Source organism: Acomys russatus, chromosome X, assembly GCF_903995435.1.
Source record: "Acomys russatus chromosome X, mAcoRus1.1, whole genome shotgun sequence".
Lineage (NCBI taxonomy): Eukaryota > Metazoa > Chordata > Mammalia > Rodentia > Muridae > Acomys > Acomys russatus.
The window spans coordinates 37,556,055-37,579,132 of NC_067169.1; the positions used below are offsets into that span (position 1 = coordinate 37,556,055).

The 23,078-nt window shown below is 36.0% G+C and overlaps 1 protein-coding gene and 1 pseudogene across 10 annotated transcripts in view; one reads left to right on the forward strand and one right to left on the reverse strand.

Moving 5' to 3' along the window:
* Dmd (dystrophin) overlaps window positions 1–23,078 on the forward strand; it is a 2,465,896-nt gene that overhangs the window by 1,395,422 nt on the left and 1,047,396 nt on the right. The window lies entirely within an intron of this gene.
* Window positions 2,467–22,785, reverse strand: LOC127184590 (histone acetyltransferase KAT2A-like; annotated as a pseudogene).

Below are 23,078 nucleotides of genomic sequence, written 5' to 3' on the forward strand. Positions count from 1 at the left end.
CTTGCCTCAGCTCCAGCATCTCAACTTAATTCCTTTGCAATTATCCAACTGCATTTCAATCATTTAAAAAATTCAGTAGTACATCATTGAAACTTGTTTACATTTGGTGACAAACAGATTTGAATAGCACTTTAGTGAATTCAATTTATATCACCTCATTTCACCAGAAATTTATGTTGAATTGAGACTGGAAACAAAACAGAGCATCTGGTTCTGGAAAATGGATCAGTTGATAAAGTACTTGCTATTCAAACATGAAGACCTGAATCTGATCCCTTGAATCCATATTACAGCCAAATAACAAAAACAAGTGCTGTGATGCCCATTTTTAACTAAATTGCTTGGGAGGCAGACGGGGTTGTCTGGAGTTCTTTGGATTAATGTGCTCCACATTCAGTAAGATTTCTTATCTCTAACCCAATGAACAAACAAATAAGTAAATAAAGTGAAGAGCAGATGAATATGATACCAGGCATCAGGATCTGGTTACAGCATTTACATGGTCATATACTCACACATCTACAGGCATAACCATACATACCTACACACACACACACACACACACACACAGAGAGAGAGAGAGAGAGAGAGAGAGAGAGAGAGAGAGAGAGAGAGAGAGAGAGAGAGAGAGAGAGAGATTGGAGAGTTGATTGGAGAGAGAGGACCGTCTCAGACATGAACTCTGATGCCCCATATTTGACCACTTCCTCTTGGTGGGGAGGCCTGGTGGCACTCAGAAAAGGATAATCAGGCTACCAAGATGAGACTTTATAGCCTATGACCATATAGTGGGGGAGGAGGTCTCCGTCAGTCACAGACATAGGGGACAGGAATAGGATGAAAGTGGGAGGGAGGGAGGAACTGGAGAATACAAGTGATGGGATAACAATTGAGATGTAATCTGAAGAAATTAATGAAATAAAATTTAAAAAAAGAAACAGCCACTTTTCTTTATTTCTTAGAATGTTTGCACTAAAATGAATCTTAATTCATTGGCAGCATAAGTCATCAAATTATCCCATGAGCTTCATATTGGTGTTTTCACAGCAGAAATTTACTTGGCTATAGTTACTACCCTTCAGAGAACTATGTTCTGGAATAATTTTAACAGACATATGTAGCCCTTTAAAGATGTGTAAATCTTTTCCCAAAGAAAGTTTTCTCTTTTCATTTTTTATTCTCACTGCTAGATCACTTCTGGCTCCAACTTCCTGAGGGAGAGGTGGTAGTGGTGGAAGTGAATGCCTTTAAGAAATAAAATACCAAAGATGTCATGCCTTCCTGTAATACAATCACACAAAATGACCCTGAATGACATTTGTACTCTTGTCTCCTCTATTTTCCGACTGCTGCGGTCCTGGTCAATTATAAAAATTAACATTTGCAATAGGAGATTCTAGTAAAAAGATGCCAAATTGGAAACGATTTATTTTTAAAAAAGAGAGAATATAAACATATATATCCTTTGCCTCCAAAGTGTGAAAGTTGAAAAGCAAGGGGGACCATCTTCAAAGTGTCTAAAATATTGATTTGTGGCATAATTCTTCAAAAACGTTTCAGATTATTTTTCCCTTAATAGTCCCTTAAGCTTTAGGCCTCTTGACAATGAACCTTGAACTTTCTGGGTTTAAGTATAGTTTTATTTTAAAGAAGAAATTTCATACTAGTATTGAGTTCTCTTTAGATACATAGACATTAGAGAACAAAAGAATTAGACTGAGAAAGCATATCCATTGATATTTTTCCTAGTAGCATGATTACTGTGGGCTTTCTTTGTTTTTGTGCAGCTACCCCCACTACTTCCTTCCCTCAGATGTTGCCCCAGCTGAGCATTTAAAAACAGTGTGTTTCCAGTCACTATACTGATTTGAGAAGTAAAAATTCCAGACATCCATGCCAGTACTGATTGTCTATACTTCTTTAATAAATCCTCCAAGTAAACTAAACTTGAGGAAGTGACCAAAGTGCATATATTGCAACACACACACACAAAGTAGTGGGTAAATTTTCTTTAAAAAATTAAGGAAAGGAGTTAATGAACTTGAGAAAAAACATTAAGAAAAAAAAGACACAAACATAGCTATACATTTATCAAATGGAGTCATAAAATATACTCCTATGTTTTCTTATATGTGGCATGATAATAGAACAGAAACAAAATTCATGTAATAGGTCCAGATGTTTTTCTTTTTCTTTTTCTTTTTAACCTCTATTGTTCCCTCCAAGGAATTAATGCCATGGAATGAATTGTCCTCCTGCTCCCAGTTCTGGGGGATAGATGGAAAAAACAACGAGGGACAAGCCACGGCCTTCAGGTTTCCTCCAGTCTGGGCTGTTTCTAGGCCACAGCTACTCAGGGAACAGTCCTGGCCCTGGGAAACAGCTACCTGACTGAGGTTCAGAACGCACATCCTGCAGAGCTCTATAAGGGTGAAGGCTGGCTCCAGACCAGACATCTTCCCAAGGTCAGATGCAATGAAGGTAGGAACAGAGTTGCAGGCCGAAGAGTCTGCAAGATCTGGGGCCCCTGGTTGGAGTTACTCCTGATGAGCCAGGAAGAAAGGGGCCTGGGAACACCCAAATGGATGTGATGAGACGGAGGTGGACACTACAGATCCCAGTCGAGAACTGCTTATCAATGAGCCGCTCCTCCTTGAGCTTGAAGTAGAACTTCTCCAGGGCACTGGCATAGCGGCAATACTCGCTGTCTGGAGGACTGCACAACCAAGCAGTTGACAATGACCGCTGCAGGCCAGCTACAAAAAGCATCTGGGTCACGTAGTAGCAACTGCACAACCTTTCGATCATGGTCTTCAGGTCAATGGGGAAGTCAGGGGCCTCTGACTTCTTCACAGGTTCCATGAAGGGCCAGGTGCTGGAGAGTGGCTTGATCTGAGCCAGCAGGCTTTTGAGGGTCCTGTACAGCTCCTTGCCCTTCTCCTTTCCCAATGGCTTCCAGCTTGTCTCTCAGATGCCAGGGACGCTCACCGCAGGGATCTGCCTCACACACACCTTGAAGCAGTTGAGTCCAGGGTAGCCTGGCGGATCTGTGCTTTTTGATTATCTCTTTTTGCTTCTTGATGATGTGGGACAGCTCCATGCAGTGGATCCAGGGATTCAGCTCGCACTCCATCAGTGTCACTTCTTCATAGTCCTTGATGCAGTCCAGATAGAGGCACTTGTGCACCTTGATGTCCTTGAAGAAGCCCTGCTTCTTGAATTAGCCAATGGCGTACTCATCAGCATTGGTGGGGAAGTACAGGATGCATTGCTTGATGTTGTACTCCTTGGGGTGACTCATCAGAGAGGTGCCAAAGCCCTTCACCTGCTCGTTTGAGGTGACAGCACAGAAGACGATTTCTGTGAAGCCCTGTGTGGGTAACACGCGGAAGCAAATCTCACCGATGATCCACCCATCCTTGACCAAGGCCAAAAGTCTTATGTTTCGGGTCAAAGACGAGGCGAGCAATATATTACATGGGCATTCATAGCAGCTGCTGGGAGTAGACATTCTGCAATCCCACAAGCCAGAGCAGCACTTGCTGGTTGGCCTTGGGCATCAGAGAGTTGCCAATAGGATGGAATTTGATGATGCCTCAGCGCGAGCTGTTTTGTCTTGGGCTGTATTGGCTGAACGCAGGTTTGTCTCAGGCCCCAGCATGGCAGCAGAGTCTGTGATGGTCACCATGACCTCATTGGCCAGCTCCATGGGAATATCACCCATCACACGGAGCCACTTAGCATCCTCCAAGTCAGGTTCTCAGGAAGCTTCCTCTTCTCTCCTGTTAGCACGGAATCAGCCCCCACGGAATCTAGGCTCAGTGGGTTGTTGCTCTCTCCACCCATGATGGGACAGAAGATGGGCATACTGAGAATAACTACTGCACTGACTGTGGCTGGCCGGGGCACAATCTGTGTCCCCTCTGAGGGTAGCATGGTGAAATCAGACTCCCAGATGGGAGAATTTGCCTCCTAGATCTCTTCCTCAAGCATGGACAGGAACTTGGGGAAGTGAGTAAGGATACCGGTCCTCTTTTCAGGTGTCAGTTTGTCCTTGACCCGAAATTTTTCCATTAGCTGCCAGAGGGTGACAGTGAAAATGGACCGCAGAAGGCTTTGTCCAAAGACGTGGGTGGTCTTGTATCAGAGAAGGCTATTGCAGGTCTTGGGTATGTGGCAGTAACAAAGCCATCTGGTATAATTGATCTTGTAGGTTGCAACATCCTCAAACTGGGACCACTGCCGGAACTGAGCAGGTGTCTCCAGCTTCCAGTAGTTAAGGCAGAGCAGGGACATCTTTGAGAGCTTAAACATTGTCTGCCACTTTCGGGCTGGTCGGGGGGTGGGGGGAGGATGGGGGATGGGCAGGTGGCTACCTTTGTACTGCACAAATTCAGTACACCCTGCTCAGTGTTAGCCCTCTCAAATGGTGGGCTGCTTAGGGATCTCTCTACCACTGGCCTAGTCATCTGCAGGATGCATTTCCACAGGATCTTGAAGAGGTAGAAATAGACATGTTTGGTGTCCATGTGCTCCTCCTTGTGAACAGACATGAATAGATTTTCTACATCTACTACTATTCCCAAGAGCCGGTTGATCTCATCCTCTGACACATTCTCCAGGTGGGACACATGGTCCACCAAGGGGTCATCACAGCTATGGCACAGCTCGCTCAGGTTGGCAGCTGGCTGCTGAAGGTCCATGCAGGGTGCACTGGGCGGTTTGGGATTTTTCCAGCCATTACACTTGCAGGGTTCACTGGCCTTGCAAACTGAGAAGACCCCTAGTTTCTCAAGCTTCTTGGCACATGACAGCCCCTGGACTTATGCCTTCATCTGGCTAGCACGCTGCTGCTGGTTCAGGCAAGATCAAGCCAGATCTCCCCGACCACTCCCTGGCCCCCCACTTCCAACTCTGCCTCCCCAGTCCCCGTGCTCCTGGATGGGTCTGCAGCTGGGGGCAGGAGCTGGGGCTAGTGTAGGAGCCAGAGTAGGTGCTGAAGGAGTCACATATTTTCATGACAAATTTAGTCTTATTAGACATTTTAATATCTCTGAGTAAAACCCTACTGCATTCCTGAGTCTTGAGAGGAAAGATGCATTCAACTGTGTAAAATATAAAATTAAGAGTGTTATATAACATTTTTTAACAATTTGGGTTTTTTTCTGTGCTATGCGTTTTGGGGTATATCTGTGATTTACATTCTTTTATTAATATTATTCTTCTGTTTTAGGCTAAGTTGTTTTCTCTTCTTTCCTTTTTTTTTTTTTTTTTGAGACAAGTTATCTTATAGTCCAGATTGACCTCAGATTAGCTATACAGCAGTAGATGACCTGAACTCCTGTGATACATCACTTTTATTTAAATGAATTTTTAAGATTGATAAGTAAAAGCATAGAATTTACATTTATTTTATTCAAGTAACATTCTTTTTCTCCTACTGATAATATATATACATATATATATATTTTTTAACAGAGAGAATTTCTGTTATTCATTGTTGTCAGATTGTATTCATCTAGATTATAATAGTGAATTTAAAAATCTTGCCTTCACATTAGAATTATGCAAACACTTAAAGATTTACCAAAATCCATGTGTCAGTCCATGTTTATGTAATTCACCTCCTATGGGTATACATTGAACTTCAGTTGTTCTTTCAAGTTTAACCTATGAGGCTATCGTACAGCTAGTGTGAAAGGGTGAAAAGGATGAGAGGCATGCGGATGACTGAGATTATGAGCGTAAATGAGAACTCTGCTTTCTGACACAGTGACTCTCCAACATGTGGTAGGCTTCTTCGTATTGACTTGTTTTATGCTGAAAGAAACAAATTCAAAGTCGAGGAGGTGAGGGGAAAAAAGCTTGGAATTTCATTTAGGAACAAATACCAGGAAGACTATTCGTCAAGAACTACAACATGTGCTATTTCATGACACAGCTATTTAATTATGAGTTATATTAGGAAGGATGACTTTGAACTTCTGAGTCTTATGCTCCCAAACCCACCAAGTGCTAAGATTACAGGTATACACTACCACACCCAGTTTATACAGAGTTTGGGGGCTAATCCTGGGCCTTCTACATGCATGCTAGTTACACAGTCCACCAAGTGAGCTATATTACTAGCTCACAAAGTTATATTCCATATGATAGGTAATGACTCTGAAGTTCTTAAACAGTGTTGTTCACACTAGAGGTTTTGGAACTGGAAGACACATGAAGATTTTATAAGGGGTTAGCCATGCATAACTGAAACTATATGTACTTTGTTTTACATTATTTACTAAACTGAATTGCCCAAGAAGGATATGTGGTTTGGAACTATTTTCTCGCCTGTAGTTTCTGTGCCATCTGCTTATTTTCCATTCTTGCTTCTATAGCATACAAAAGGATAATTAAGACTAAGAAATATAACTGGTTATGAATCTTGTGGTTTCTTGCAGCTTTCAGCCAAACCTGAATAGAAGGTCTCATAATGTATTAACTGGTAGGTCATTATAAATGAGCTTTAACAATGAATAACCCTGTACATTTAACACATACCATAAAATAGACTAAATGGAAAAGGTGACAGTAGAATAATACTGTAATGAAATATTTCAATTCCTCTCTGACCACATAAATAATAAAAATTAGTTCTTATATCTTTAAAAATTGAAGTATCGATGGCATTCATGCTAAAACACTCTAAATTATAAAACTAATAACAGTGTTCTGTATGTGTACAAATTTTCAACCTTCATGTAATTCATTGTAGATGTGTTTTCACTAAAATATTTTTCATGAGTTCTTTTTTTTTATTAATTTATTCTCGTTACATGTCAATGTTTATCCCATCCCTTGTATCCTCCCATTCCTCCCCCCCCCATTTTCCCATTATTCCCCTCCCCTATGACTGTTCCTGAGGGGGATTACCTCCCCCTGTATATTCTCATAGGGTATCAAGTCTCTTCGTGGCTACCAGCTGTCCTTCCTCTGAGTGCCACCACGTCTCCCCCTCCAGGGGACATGGTCAAATGTGAGGCACCAGAGTACCTGAGAAAGTCATATCACACTCTCCACTCAACTGTGGAGAATATTCTGACCATTGGCTAGATCTGGGAAGGGGTTTAAAGTTTACCGCCTGTATTGTCCTTGGCTGGTGCCTTAGTTTGAGCGGGACCCCTGGGCCCAAATCTGCCTATCATATTGTTCTACTTGTAGATTTCTAGGACCCTCTGTATCCTTTTATTTTGCTATTCTCCCATGCGTCTCTCATTTAGAGTCCCAATAGGATGCCCTCCCCTCTGTCCCAGTTTCCTGGTAAGTGAAGGCTTTCGTGGGACATGCCCCTTGGGCTAGTATGCAGATATAACTGAGTATATACCATTTGATTCTTTCTGCTTCTGGGTTAACTCACTCATTATGATCATTTCTAGCTCAATCCATTTATCCACAAATTTCGGGAATTTCTTGTTTTTAATAGCTGAGTAGTATTCCATAGTGTATATGTACCACAGTTTCTTTATCCACTCTTCTATTGAGGGACACTTAGGCTGTTTCCATGTTCTGGCTATTATGAATAAGGCTGCTATGAACATGGTTGAGCAAATTTTCTTGTTGTGTGCTGGAGCATCTTCTGGGTATATACCAAGGAGTGGAATAGCTGGGTCTGGAGGAAGCCCTATTCCCATTTTTCTGAGATAGCACCAGATAGATTTCCAAAGTGGCTGTACTAGTTTGCATTCCCACCAGCAATGAAGGAGTGTTCCTCTCTCCCCACATCCTCGCCAGCATGTGGTGTCGCTTGAGTTTTTGATCTTAGCCATTCTGATGGGTGTAAGATGGAATCTCAGAGTTGTTTTGATTTGCATTTCCCTGATGACTAAGGAGGTTGAGCATTTCTTTAAGTGTTTCTCAGCCATTTGATACTCCTCTGTTGAGAATTCTCTGTTTAGTTCCAAGCTCCATTTCTCAATTGGGTTATTCAGCCCTGGTGGTGTTTAATTTCTTGAGTTCTTTATATATTTTGGATATTAGACCTTTGTCAGATGTAGGGTTGTATAAAATATATGTGTTGACCAGTTATATGCTTTTATAGATAGTTCTAAAAATTCATCAATTCAAACCTTTTTTATTTCATAGAATGACAAAAATAAGTATATTTATGTTCATATTATTGTTTTAGAAGCAACAGAAAGTTGATCAACAAAGTATGCCAAGTGCCAACATATGTATTTATTTTTAAATGCCTGTATGAAGATGTGCCTTGAATCATACAAGTGCACTTTAAAATTTATGTACAGATTAAATTTTTTCAGAGAGATCTAACACAATCCCTCAGTGGGAAAAAGTACTTGCATGGCAAGCTTGAGGACTAAAGGTCAAACAAGGGTACCTTTAAAGGTCGAAAGGTCGAAAGAGAACAGTCTCTGCAAGTTATTTCTATGATATCTACATGTACGCTCTGACGTGCTCTCTCTCTCTCTGCCTCCTCCACCCTCAATCTCTCTCTCTCTCTCTGTCTCTTTCTTTCACATCTACACATTCATATATACCAGTAATAATATTATAATGTTTTTATATTTTTGTAAGAATGGTAAACAATAATAATTTTTTCCAGAAATATTTTCAGGATTTACATGAATAAGAATATTTTGAGATTTTTGATCAGTAAGTTAACAGATGTTTGTTAGAAGCATGTATCAAACTATAATCAGTCAGCCTGCTACATATATTTGATAGAATATGATTAATAAGATATTTATGTGTTATTTTTTCAAAAATGCATTTCTATTCATTTGTAGTACAGACCTGTGCTGTATACTTATAAAATTGTATTTTTTTCCAAATGTCAAAAGTAAAGCATTAACATATAAAATATAAACCTGTCTTGATACATACATAAATTGGTGTCCTCTCCATCCAGTTAGTAAATTTACATCCTAAGTTTTCATTCTCTCTCTTTGTCTCTCTCTCTCTCTCTGTATGTTTGTCTCTCTCTGACTCTCTGTGTCTCTGTTTTTCTGTCTGTCTTTCTCTTTCTGTGTGTGTTTGTGTGTGTGTGTGTCTTTTTCTCGGATATTTGTGTATGTATGTGCATTTTGAGAATTAGGTCAGAAGACAGTGTTCACTAAATATGATACTTTGAAAAGCATAACTATAATTTTGAAGATTTTTGTACAGATATTATTAATTTTAATGAATATATCAAAATAAAGACTTTCCTTTATTTAAACAAATTTAAATTTTAACAAAATGTTTACCCAGACAATTAAACTTTTTCAGTTTGTTTTTAAAAAGGACCTCATTCAAACAGGTTCTGAGTAAACTTAAAGTAAATACAACCAGACTATTGTGACCTCACCCAAGTGCAAAAAATTGCATCTTTATTCAGTTGGTACCTGATTAGAGGCCAAGCCACTGATGACATATTTGATAATGTGGAAGATTTTGTGATCTACAGGAAAATACAGAGCTTGAAGGTAGAGTTATTTGAAAAAAAATAATCTATCTCAAATTAAACTAACTTGGATTTTAACTCTGGCTTTATCTTTTGTACATATTGTTCAAAGGTCCTATTCTCTGTTCTGCAAAAAGAATCTCATTCAAGAGTCTTGTGAAAATTAAAAAAGATAAAACTATTTAGACAATAGATTTATGGAAACTGTTAATACTCTTGGTTTTCTTTCTTTCTTTTTTTTGGGGGGGGGGCTTTTTGAGACAGGGTTTCTCTGTGTAGCCTTGGCTGTCCTAGACTTGTTTTGTAGACCAGGCTGGCCTTGAACTCATAGCAATCTGCCTGCCTCTGCCTCCTGAGTGCTGAGATTAAAGGCGTGGACCACCACGCCCGGCTACTCTTGCTTTTCTAAATTAGACTTCTAAGATTGAAACTACCTATTATTTAATATATATATATATATATATATATATATATATTTTAAAGCTTTATCAAATTATAATTTCATGATACCACAATTAATGTAAAATGCTTATTTAATTCACCCATATTTTCTGACTCATTTATTCTTTGCATCGTTCATTCATGACCTTACTATAATATGCCAGATATAATGTTTCATGTGCATTATATTGTAAATCCTGCTCCAATAAAATATACATTTGGATGACATGTCTGATTTTATATGATTATTTATTATCCCTAAGGCTATGAGTTTTATGTGAAGTCTTAAAAGTCCTTCAGAATCCGCTTGCACCAAGATTTTTCCTTGAAGTTTAATAATATTGTGCTATAAAAATTACTTTGTAAATTTCAATGTAGTTTGAAAATATCAGAGGTTCTGAAATATGGAGTTATAGGTAGAGATAGGTAATTAGACATGCATGTAAAATTATCTATCAAATAATTCTGTGTTAAAGAGGAAGGTCCAGGATATTGAAATTGTTTCATTTGGTTATACATGAATAGTGTAAAATATGTTTACAGTAGTGAAATTATTTTTGCTGTAGGGCTTTGGTAGTGGAAATCTCCAGAGGGGATGAAAGAGAAAGAGTATAATGGAGGAAGTTTTGCCAGGGGCTAAAACAAACAGGGCAAAAGGGGAGCACTTATTCACTGCTGATGAGATGGAAACTAGATGCAGCTCTACCAAAATCAGTGTGGTGGTCTTTTACAACCCTGAACATAGATAGACCATATCATCCAGATAACCTGCTCCTGGAAATATATCCAATGGGATTGATGCTTCCAGGGAAGTTAGCACAAATTAAAAACTGTTACCTTATTAATTAGCTATATTTCTTCCACTTAAGTCAATATGCCTGCCCTTCATTAAACACACATACATATTATGGACTATATATAGCATGTAAGGAAAAGTGTGGCTGTCTAGGTAGTTCCCAGGGAAAAATGAATAAAGCAAATGAGATTGAAATTGTTGCTTACATTTGTTGTCATTTGTAGAAGACAAGATTTGTTCTTTGTTATCAAAAGAAAAAAACCACAACATTGCATACATAGTAAGGAGGGAAGATGATCATCCTTATTTATCTTCTTGTATCTATGGGACTGTTGGACAAGTCTAGAGTGACTTTCTCAGGATGAACCCAAATCATTTCCAGGGTACTTTTTCTTCTCATTATCTATGTCAATAAAAAAGATCTTCACTTGGACAGTAATATATGTGAAGCTACTTAAATTTCTTAATGATATATTTGTAATCCTCCTTGTGTCTAGTGGCCAATCTCTGATGATCTTAGAGGTCATCAGTTTTTTTTCCATAAAGCAGAGCTTAAATTTTTCTTCAATTAAAAATCCAGCATAAGGTGATACAACAAAATGTCATTATAAGCCATATATAACTTCTAAGAAATTACTGTACCTAGGTATTATGAGTCTGTAATTCAAGGATGTACTACCTACCTACTACCTATGTTTTCTTATTTGGAAAGTCTAGACTCATTAATAATATTGTATCCCTCTGCTATATTAAACCACATCCAAAAGAATCAGGTAACATGAGTTCTTTTGATATTAGATGCTCTTATTCTATCAAGCAAATTATTGAAAAGCAATTGTGTATTTTTTTAAATAATAGTACCTTATAGGGTCTACATGCTTGCTGCTTACTTTTACCTGTTTCTTTTCTCTTCTGATAATTCATAAATTTTCCTCTCTTGGTGTTTAATTAATGGAGAATTTTTGTATGTCATTGGCACTCTCACATTTTCTTGCATTTATATGTTCCTTGAATACCAACATTGAAGTCTGCACATTTGGTAGACTAAACATCAATTTTAAATCAAACCAAAGAGATATTTCATACCTTTCAGGATAGCTATTAGCAAAAAGTAAAAATGATTAAATCATTACAAAGAATGGAGAAAATTATGCTATTAGCTACTGTTTGTGGTAACATACATTAGTGCAAGTATAATGATAAACTCTGAGCTGAAATCAATAAATTAGAAGCAAAGAGAACAATTCCAAGAATCAATGAAACCAGGAGCTGGTTCCTTGAGAAAATCAGCAAGGCAGACAAACCTTTAGCTAAGCTAAATAAAGGCAGAGAGAGAGAGAGAGAGTATTAAAATCAACAAAATCAGAAATGAAAATGGAGACATAAAAACAGACATCGAGGAAATTCAAAAAATCATTAAGTCTTACTTCAAAAGCCTATATGCCACAAAATTGAAAATTTAAATGAAATGAACAATTTTCTTGATATCTATGAATTACCAAAATTGAATCAAGATAATGTAAACAAATTAAATAATTCTATGTCTCCTAAAGAAATAGAAGTAGTCATCAAAAGTCTTCCAACCAAAAAAATCACAAGGCTGGATGGATTCAGTACAGAATTCTACCATACCCTCAAAGAAGAGATCATACCAATTCTCTTCAAACTATTCCACAAAAAATAATCAGAAGAAATATTAACAAACTGATTCTATGAGAACAGAGTCAGCTTAATCCCTAAACCACACAAAGACTCAACAAAGAAAATTTCAGACAAATTGCCCTTAAGAATATTTATGCAAAAATACTTAATAAAATACATACAAATAATATCCAAGAAGACATAAAAATATTCATCATGACCAAGTAGGCATAATTCCAGGCATGCAAAATGGTTGAAAATACAGAAATCCATCAATCTAACCCATCATATAAACAAACTGAAAGAAAAAAGCCACATGATCATCTACTTATATGCTGAAAAAACATTTGACAAAATCACTCATTTATGTTAAAAGTCCTGGAGATATCAGGGATACAAGGAAAAGGCCTAAACATAGTAAAGGCAACATACATCAAACCCATAACCAACATCAAACTAAATGGAGAGAAGCTTAAATCAATTCCACTGAAATCAGGGACATGATAAGGCTTTCCACTCTCTCCATCTATCTTCAATGTACTATTTGAAGTCCTATCTAGAGCAATAAGACAACTAAAGAAGATCAAAGATATTTAAATTGCAAGGGAAGAAGTCAAAATATCACTATTCTCAGATAATATGATAATATACATAAGTGACACCAAAAATTCTACCAAGGATCTTCTACAGCTTATAAACACCTTCAGCAAAGTGGCTGGATACAAAGTCAACTCAATAAATTAGTAGCCTTCCTTTTAACAAAAGAAAAACAGGCTGAGAACGAAATTAGGGAAACAACACCCTTCACAATAGACATAAAAACATACAGTGTCTTGGTGTAACTCTAATTAAGGAAGGGAAACACTTGTATGAAATAAACTTCAAATCTCTCAAGAAAGAAAATGAAGAAGACATCAGAAGATGAAAATATCTCCCATGGTCCTGGACCAGGAGGATTAACATAGTAAAAATGGCCATCTTACGAAAAGCAATCTACAGATTCAATGTAATTCCACCCCCCCCAAAATGCCAACACAATTCTTTATAGACCCTGAAAGAATAACTCTCATCTTCATATGGAAAATCAAACAATCAATCAAACAAAACTCCAAATACCTAAGTCAATTCTCTAAAACAAAAGATCTTCTGGAGGTATCTCCATGCCTGATCTAAAGCTATACTATAGAGTAATAGTAATTAAAAAAATGGCATGGTACTAGCATAGAAACAGACAGGTGGATCAATAGAATCAAATAGAAGACCCAGAAATAAATCCACACATCCATAAACATCTTATTTTTGACAAAGAAACCGAAAACATACAATGAATAAAAGCAGAACATATTCAACAAAAGGTGCTGGTCTAACTGGACATCCACATGTAGAAAGATGTATCACCCAGCACAATACTAAAGTCGAAGTTGATCATAGACCTCATCATAAAACCAGACACACTAAATCTGTTAGAATAAAAAATTGGGAAGAGCCCTGAATTTATTGGCACACAGAGGACAACTTCCTGATCAGAATGCCAATATCTCTGGCTCTAAGATGAATAATTAATAAATGGGACCTCATGAAACTGAAAATCTTCTGTAAGGCAAACTATACTGTCAACAGAAGAAAATGACAGCCTACGGGCTGGGAAGATCTTCACCAACCATATAAACAGCTAATATCCAAAACATATTAAAAAATCGAGAAATTAAGTACCACCAAACCAAATGATCCTACTTAAAAAATGGGATACAGAACTAAAAGAATTTTTAACAAAGGAATATAGAATGGCAGAGAAACAATTAATAAAATGCTTAAGTCCCTTGTCATCAGGGAAATGCAAATAAAAACGACTATGAGATTCCATCTTACACTTGTCTGAATGACTAAGATCAAAAACTCAAGTGACAGCACATAGGCAAGGATGTGGAGAAAGAAGACACTCCTCCACGCTGGTGGGAGTGCAACCTTTAACAACCACTTAGGAAATCACTATGACACTTTCTCAGAAAATTGGAAATAGTTCTACCTCAAGACATAGTAATACCATTTCTGTGTATATATTTGAAAGATGTTCCAGCATACAACAAGGACATTTGCCTAAATATGTTCATAGCAGCTTTATTCATAATAGCCAGAATCTGGAAACAATCTAGATGTCCCTCAACCAAAGAACATATAAAGAAACTGTGGTATATTTACACAATGAAATACTACTCATCTATTTTTATTAAAAAAAATAGTATTTTATTTGTTTAAATACTTTTTAACCTATACATTTATGCTTTTTCACACAAATATATACACTATATATACAGATATGTATATGTATACATATATATTAAACTACATACAGCAAGAAGAACCAGAAAACAGTTAGGAATTATATAAATGTTACATTCATAGTGTTTTGGCTATTTGTATTTGACAACCTTGAAGAAAACATATTTCCTATCTTGGTGAATCTAAAATTCTGAATGTAAATCAATATCTATTATATCTCATTTCTATCAACTTAAAACCTCTAGACATAAAAACATCTTAACTCCTAAACAAGTAAGCTTAATTGTAAAGCTAAACTATCTGGTCCCCAACCCCATTAGGGACTCGAGAAGAAATAAAATTAACTACCTGATTAAACAGGAAGTGCAGGTTAGCAGCTTCTAAAACAAAATAAAACAACAATGAAAAATGACGGAGATGGTTTGCTGTCTGAATGCCTGAACAGTCACCCAAAACTCTTTATAACATTGGAGCATCATGTTCTATTAAAAATCAAGGAAAATTTGAAATTTGCAGGCAAATGGATAGAACTAGAATAGATCATCCTCAGTGAGGTAACTCAGACCCAGAAAGACATGTATGGTATATACTTACTTATAAGTGGGTACTAGCCATGTAATACAGGATAACCACAGTACAATACATAGACATAAGGAAGGTAAAGAACAAGGAGGACCCTTCAGGGTGGAGTACAGAGAGTCTTATGGAAGAGTTGAGAGATAAAAGGACCTGGAGTGGATAGGAGCTCCTCAAGGAGTCCAATGGAGACTAGAATTTCTGGCAGGGGAAGTGGGGGTACTGCGGGGACTGATGCACCAACCAAGAGCAATGCATGGTGAGGACCTAGAAACTCTGCTCATATGTAGTCAATAGGCAGCACAGTCTCCTTGTGAGTCCCATAGTATGAATAGTAGGGGTTACTTCTTACATGAACTCTGGTACCAACTCATTGGTCACTACTTCCCCATGGCAGGACAGCCTTGCCAGGCCACAGAGGATGAGGATACAGGCAGTCCAGATGAGACTTGATAGGCTGAGGTCCCCTACTTGAGAACTAAGGAAATTGTGGAGGAGGATGGGAGATGGAGACTGGGACTGGAAGGCGACATAGGAGAGGTTACAATTGGCATGTAAAGTGAACAAATTAAAAAAAAAAATAGAAAGAGGAGCTTCCATGATAGTACAAGCATTTCATTCAATTTGTCCTAAATAATGTAAAGTAAATTTGCTAGATTAAATTATTCATGCTGTAGGTTTTTGACACTGGAAAAAGAAGGAAAAAAGAGGGGCAAAAAAAGAGTGTAATGGAGAATGCATTTGGACATGGAGACCATCATAGAAGACATGATGAAAGTTAACTGAAAAAATAATGAATGGAGCTGGAGAGGATCTGGAAGGAATTTGGAAAATATGGAGGTGAACATTATCAACATACATTGTATGCTTAAAATAAATTCACAACCACAGTGATCTTCATCCCTGCCTATTAATGTAATGCTACATGGATAATGGTATTGTAGATGTAATTAAACTTATTAATCAATTTAAAAAATAAATAAATAAATTCACAAAAAGCTAATACAAATATTACAATTAAAATTTAAAAAGTATGATTCCAATTGATAATACCATAACTTGAGAGGTAGAGTCAGGAGTATCAAAAGGTTAATCCAGTTCAAGATATGTGATAGAATCTTCTCAATAAATAAGGTAAAATAAAAACTAAAACAAAATATGAGGAATATGTCTGTTCATGTTGTATTATATTTATATTTTTACTAAATTATTATACTATATCTGTCCTTACTACTTAATAAATACTTAACTTCTTAGGATAGGTACATTAATTTGCTTGATTATAATAACAAGCTGATAATATGCAGATATATTTTTATACCATAGATGTATATTAAGTGAATAATTATTATAAAATATGACTATACATTAAAATGCATATATATCTGATACTTAAACAATAGTAAAACCTATTAATAGATTTCAAATGAGTATTCTTGGTGTATAGAAAATTACTTTATTCAACTTAATTGTAACAATTGATCTTGAGAAATTTTGTTTAGAGGATTGATGAGCCTCACATTTGTGAAAATGTTGTTTTAATTTGTAGGTCTCAAATGCTCAATTATTCCAATATGTTTCAGTACCCTTTAACATCCTCTATGTTATTTCCATTTTTATATTTCTCATTTATACTGATGGTTGTGCCATTCTCCCAATATCTTTGCCCTTTCTTTTTCAAATTTACAACCCCCACAATATTTCTCAAAGTATTTATCATGTGTTTCTCATCACTTATGTACTTATTTCTTTCAATCTATTGCTTTATATTTTTCACTTTAAATCATAACTATTCACCCAACAAATAGGTAACCATCTCTCTCCATTTTAGTATTACTTATAACTAGATGATGTGGATAAATATACATATAAGGCAAATAATCACAGCTTCCATGTCAGCCATCTTGCAAACAATTATCCATGATGAGTTTCATAAGGTGAGAAAGCAATGGAGATGAATAGAAAGTTGAAAGAAGTAAAAGAAAGAGGGGTGAATGTGAAAGATGACAGAGAATGAAATAAAAGGTGAAAATTACTTGATATATAGAGACTCAGAAAGCTCTGAATAACTGTTATTTAAACAGAAGTTGATATATATTAGATAATCAAATACACAAAATAATTGGGTAGCAGAAAAAATACCCCATGAAAATGCAGATCCCTAATAGTAAAAATTCAGATTTTTAAGGAAATAAAGGAGGAAAGAGTGGGATATATTTGGAATGAAGGCAATTAGAAACCAAGCTGCAGAGAATCTAGATCTTGTATCATCTGGTGTTTTTGGTGCCTTTTCAAAAGTTATAATTTTTTTCTGAGAAAAGGATTAGGAAGGCATTGGTGGACTGGAAGGTTTACAAAAGTCAAGAAGCAGATGTTAATTCAGGATAAAATCTCTTGATGAAATATGCAGAAATCTTCAGACAAGACAAAATCTGAAGGGAGAATTAGACTGAGTAATTTTAGCATAAGGATTATCTTATCCAAATTAGTGGTAGTAATAATGCAAGAAGTAGAGAAATCAGACAAGGTTGAATGAATGTAAGATAGAGTCTGAGAAAACAGTCACTTTTTTTCTCAGTTTCTGAATCATTTGCAAAGGGAGAGGACACTGCACTCTATTGAACTAAGAGAATAATAAACATTCAATAAGGGTTTGTTGAATAAACTAATGAAAAATTAAGTTTATAAAAGGAATGCAAAAGTTTGCAAAGACATTAAACAGTTTTCATAAGTTACTTTTGAGATGTTTGTTTAATATATAGATGAATATTTGAGGAGGCAATGAAAAATGAATGTGGATGTCAGAAAAATTGATCATTGTTAGACACATGTGTTTTCCTATTTTATTTATCTATCTATCTATCTATCTATCTATCTATCTATCTATCTATCTATTTATTTATTTATACCTGGCCACAATTTCCAGTCTCCTCTCCTTCCAGGCATCCCTACTTTCCCTCCCCCATCTGCTCCTTCTCCTTTTCTCTTCAGAAAAGGGGAACCTCCCATTATTCCCCTAATTCTTTAAGTCATTATTGATATGAATGCTTTGTGAAACAAGTACTTGCCTAACATATTCATCCCTTGCCTCCTATTTTATACTCAGTTAACAACTAATCTACAATAACTCTTGTCTGACTCTAGCATCTCCACTACATTGGTATTACTACTCTTTTCTATAAAAAGTTATAGTAATACTTAGCTTTTAAATCAAATGATTTTTTACTTGAGTGCTGAATTTTTTATTTATATGTTGTCAAAATTACCAGACTAGGAATACCTTGATGGCAGGAAAAATGGATTCACGCCTTAATATCCATCCTTAATACCTCATATGAACCACTAAGAAGTCTAAACTTTCAAGATAAAGGCATGTGTACACATATTGAATTTCCATCACATTCTTAACAATATTTTAGTCCCTCTTTACAAGATAAAAAAGAGTAATGGTCTCCAGAAGCTCATATTTAATCAGTAAGTCTATTTAGAAGATAGAAGATACTATGCAGAAATTTAAAGGAAATAATCATGAAAACCACTTTGAGACTTCATGAAAATGTAATTTTAAGACCTTTTTGAGAAACAGGAAACATTCAGTTAATGACATGAGGACAGATAATTCCAATTATAGGAGCATGTGGAACAGAGCCCTATGTTTGAACCAGCTTTATATTTGGAGGAAGACCCTGACAACCAGTGTGTCGTCAATGTTGTCAGTAAAACATGAATTATTTTATCAATTTTAAGTACATCTTATTACATACTATCAGACACCTAACCATCATTTACTTTTAGTCTCATTTTTGAAACTGTGATTGAAATATCTAAATTAGTTTGGAATTCTATGGAACTAACAAAGTCTCAGAAGATTTACTTAGAATATCTTTATATACCATATTCACCCAACAGGAGTATTAAGTGGAATCAACCAATAAATTTTATGGGTTAATGTAAGGGTTATATTTTGTTCTAACATTTAAAGAGAACATGCCCATATTTTTTTTTCTCCAAAGTACCAGGTTTCTAGTTTTCAACGCTTGAATATTTTGTGGAAGCACACCCATCTTGATGCTATTTATGCTACCAAGCATGGTTACTTTTGCTTCAGTTATTCATGTAAATTTTAAATTAAACTCTTGCCTGAAAAAATATAAAAAGATATTTACTTCTAAATAAAATACATGTAAGCAAGATTACGTTATCATTTATTTATCATACCATCAACAGACACAATTCCTTCCAGAATTGTGAAAAGGGCCAGATTGTAAATATTTTAATTTTTTGTGGTGAGCATGTGTAGAAGCCAGAGAATGGCTCTTAATATTTTATTCAAAAGCCACATTTATCATTTTGAAATGAGGTCACTCATTAGCCCAGAATTCACCAATTACACTATTCTAGATATCTTTGTAATCATTTCACTGGGATTAAAAGCATGTGCCATCACACCCAACATTTTGTGGTATCATATAAAGAAAAACTATAACTCTAAATAGATATGTATCTCTTCTCTCTTTTCATTCACTCCTTTCCCTTTTCTCTCCTTTGTTCTCTCATTAAAGAAGATAAAACAGTATGCAGATATAAGTGAGTATATACCATTTGATTCTTTCTGCTTCTGGGTTAACTCACTCATTATGATCATTTCTAGCTCAATCCATTTATCCACAAATTTCGGGAATTCCTTGTTTTTAATAGCTGAGTAGTATTCCATAGTGTATATGTACCACAGTTTCTTTATCCACTCTTCTACTGAGGGACACTTAGGCTGTTTCCATGTTCTGGCTATTATGAATAAGGCTGCTATGAACATGGTTGAGCAAATTTTCTTGTTGTGTGCTGGAGCATCTTCTGGGTATATTCCAAGGAGTGGAATAGCTGGGTCTTGAGGAAGCCCTATTCCCATTTTTCTGAGATAGCACCAGATAGATTTCCAAAGTGGCTGTACTAGTTTGCATTCCCACCAGCAATGAAGGAGTGTTCCTCTCTCCCCACATCCTCGCCAGCATGTGGTGTCGCTTGAATTTTTGATCTTAGCCATTCTGATGGGTGTAAGACGCATGGGAGCACAGCAAAATAAAAGGATCCAGAGGGTCCTAGAAATCTACAAGTAGAACAATATGATAGGCAGATTTGGGCCCAGGGGTCCCGCTCAAACTAAGGCACCAGCCAAGGACAATACAGGAGGTAAACTTTAAACCCCTTCCCAGATCTAGCCAATGGTCAGAATATTCTCCACAGTTGAGTGGAGAGTGTGATACGACTTTCTCACATACTCTGGTGCCTCACATTTGACCATGTCCCCTGGAGGGGGAGACCTGGTGGCACTCAGAGGAAGGACAGCAAGTAGCCAAGAAGAGACTTGATACCCTATGAGAATATATAGGGGGACGTAATCCCCCTCAGGAACAGTCATAGGGGAGGGGAATAATGGGAAAATGGGGGGGGAGGAATGGGAGGATACAAGGGATGGGATAAACATTGAGATGTAACAAGAATAAATTAATAAAAAAAAACAAACAAAAAAAAAAAAAAAAAAAAAAAAAAAAAAAAAAAAAGAGATAAACAAAAGTGTTATTAATTGTAACCTTCAACAATTGTAACTCTTCAAATGGAAAACACTACAGAACCACATAGGTCAGGTTTACTTAGTCCAAGGCAAACTTGCTTTCACAGGAATAAAGCACATGTGCTGCAATATTCATTCTTCCAGAAGTACTACAAAGATGTGAAGTGGGCTCTTGTTTTTTACTTTGACAGTAGTTAATCAACTCATTAGTTTTCTAATTTGTACCTTGATCTTTTATCTTAATGAAAACTCACTTCTCTTGTCTACTTTCCTCTTACAATTAACAGTGAACTAATCTATATACTAGCTGGTTTTGGATATTTTCACCTTGAATATATGAGTATAAATTATACTGCTTCATGTGTGTGTCTTATTCATTCATAATATTTTATGGTACCTCATAGAAAAGCATGGCAGAATCGTCAAGATTTATTGAGTAAACATTAGTCAATTCAAGGCAAGAATGTAAGTTCTTAGCCTTTAACTAAAAAATTGTAGCATACTGGAACATGCATCTAATTCTTTGGGGATTGTAGGTAGAAGGAAAATACCCTTAAACTGCAATATTCTTACTGATTAGTTCAATTTATATATTAATTTCTTAAGAAAAGGTAAAATATGCAGGAATAACATTCCTTGCTTTAAAGCTATTTCTTCATTCAAAATGTTTCTATGAATTTAATTTGATGTGCAGGTATGATCTGTTTCTCCTTGGATATTTTATGTTCATGGAGAATGTTTTTCTCTTATGTTTTTATCCAGATAATCAATAACAAAAATAATACTCTCTAAAAACAAGGCATTCTTTGAAATCAGGAAAGTATATTATTTTAATCTCTGTTGTTCCTCCCCACTTTTACACACACACACATATATACACAGGATATGTATATATGTATATTATAGTATTTTATTACACACACACACACACACGCACACGCATGCGTGCGCGCGCACACACACAGGGCACAGAGAACCAACATTACTGCTACAATCAGGAAATCAAATTGGGTCAAAATCAACAAAAGAAAATAATCTTAGAGAACTAATAGCCTTTTAAAAAGTCTGTATTGTAAAATCCACTTAGATCATTCTGATAATTCTGAACTATGGAGTACCAGTGTATTCCACATAGTCTGTGTTCCTGTGATCTCCTCCTCTTCCTCCTCCTCCTCTTCCTCTTCTTTTTGGTCAACAGTGATGCCATCATGAATTAAAGGATTCAAGTTTTAACACATTTCCCAATTCAAAATAATCAACATATTTAGTTCAATTGAATTTCATAAATGCATTGTGTATGGCCTCTCTCTCTCTCTCTCTCTCTCTCTCTCTCTCTCTCTCTCTCTCTCTCTCTCTCTCTCTCTCTCTCTCTCTCTCTCTCTCTCTCTCTCTCTCTGTGTGTGTGTGTATGTGTGTGTGTCTGTGTGTGTGTGTGTGTGTAGAATTACTCCCATGATTATAAACTCAAACAACATAGGGTCTTTGCCTGAGAGAAGTACACAGGGAAACTGTCAAGACTTGTATGTAAATTTTAAAAGTATGTAACAGATGTTAAAATGGGGATATGGATATATAGGTGACACTTCCAATTCTGCCTGTGAGGCTTAGGAAATCCTTCATAGGGTTGGTGATTAACTTGGTTTGAAAAAGACTCAAGTTTCTGTAGCTAGAGAAAAGTGCACCAACGTAATTTTTTTGGCATTCTTGGAAAACAATCTGGTTAACAAAATGTAATTTCCATTATGTTCCTCTCTATATAAATTACATTTATAGATGACATGGATGATAAATATTTAAAATCAAATGTCTTATAAAATTTAAATGAGAACTTCCATATAACCTACGACATATTTTCATTTTCTTTTTTCTCATTTTTATGAAAAGTGATCTCTGATTATTTTTAAAATACCACATGGTTAAAATTTATTAATTTGGAATGAAAAATGGCCACCAAGTATTTACACAAATTCAGCCCTTTTGTTTAACTTTGTCTCATTTCTTAAACATACATACCTTCAGATGAACAATCAGACTCATACTTGACAATTACCCAAATTAAGGCTCAAACCACTGGTAATCATTTGTACTTTCATCTCTTCCTTTTATATTACTAATAGGATTTTTACTTCTTTATATGAATTATTAAGTTGTTGAATTTATTAAAAACTTTTATATCTTAAGAAAGAATATTTGTATCAAAAAGGAGCATAATATTTTTTTAATTAAGTGCTTTCAATTTAGTTGAGGAACAGTTGCAAGATGAATATTACACTTTGATTAATATGCATTACACCTTGATTAGATGAACACTATACTTAAAATATAACACA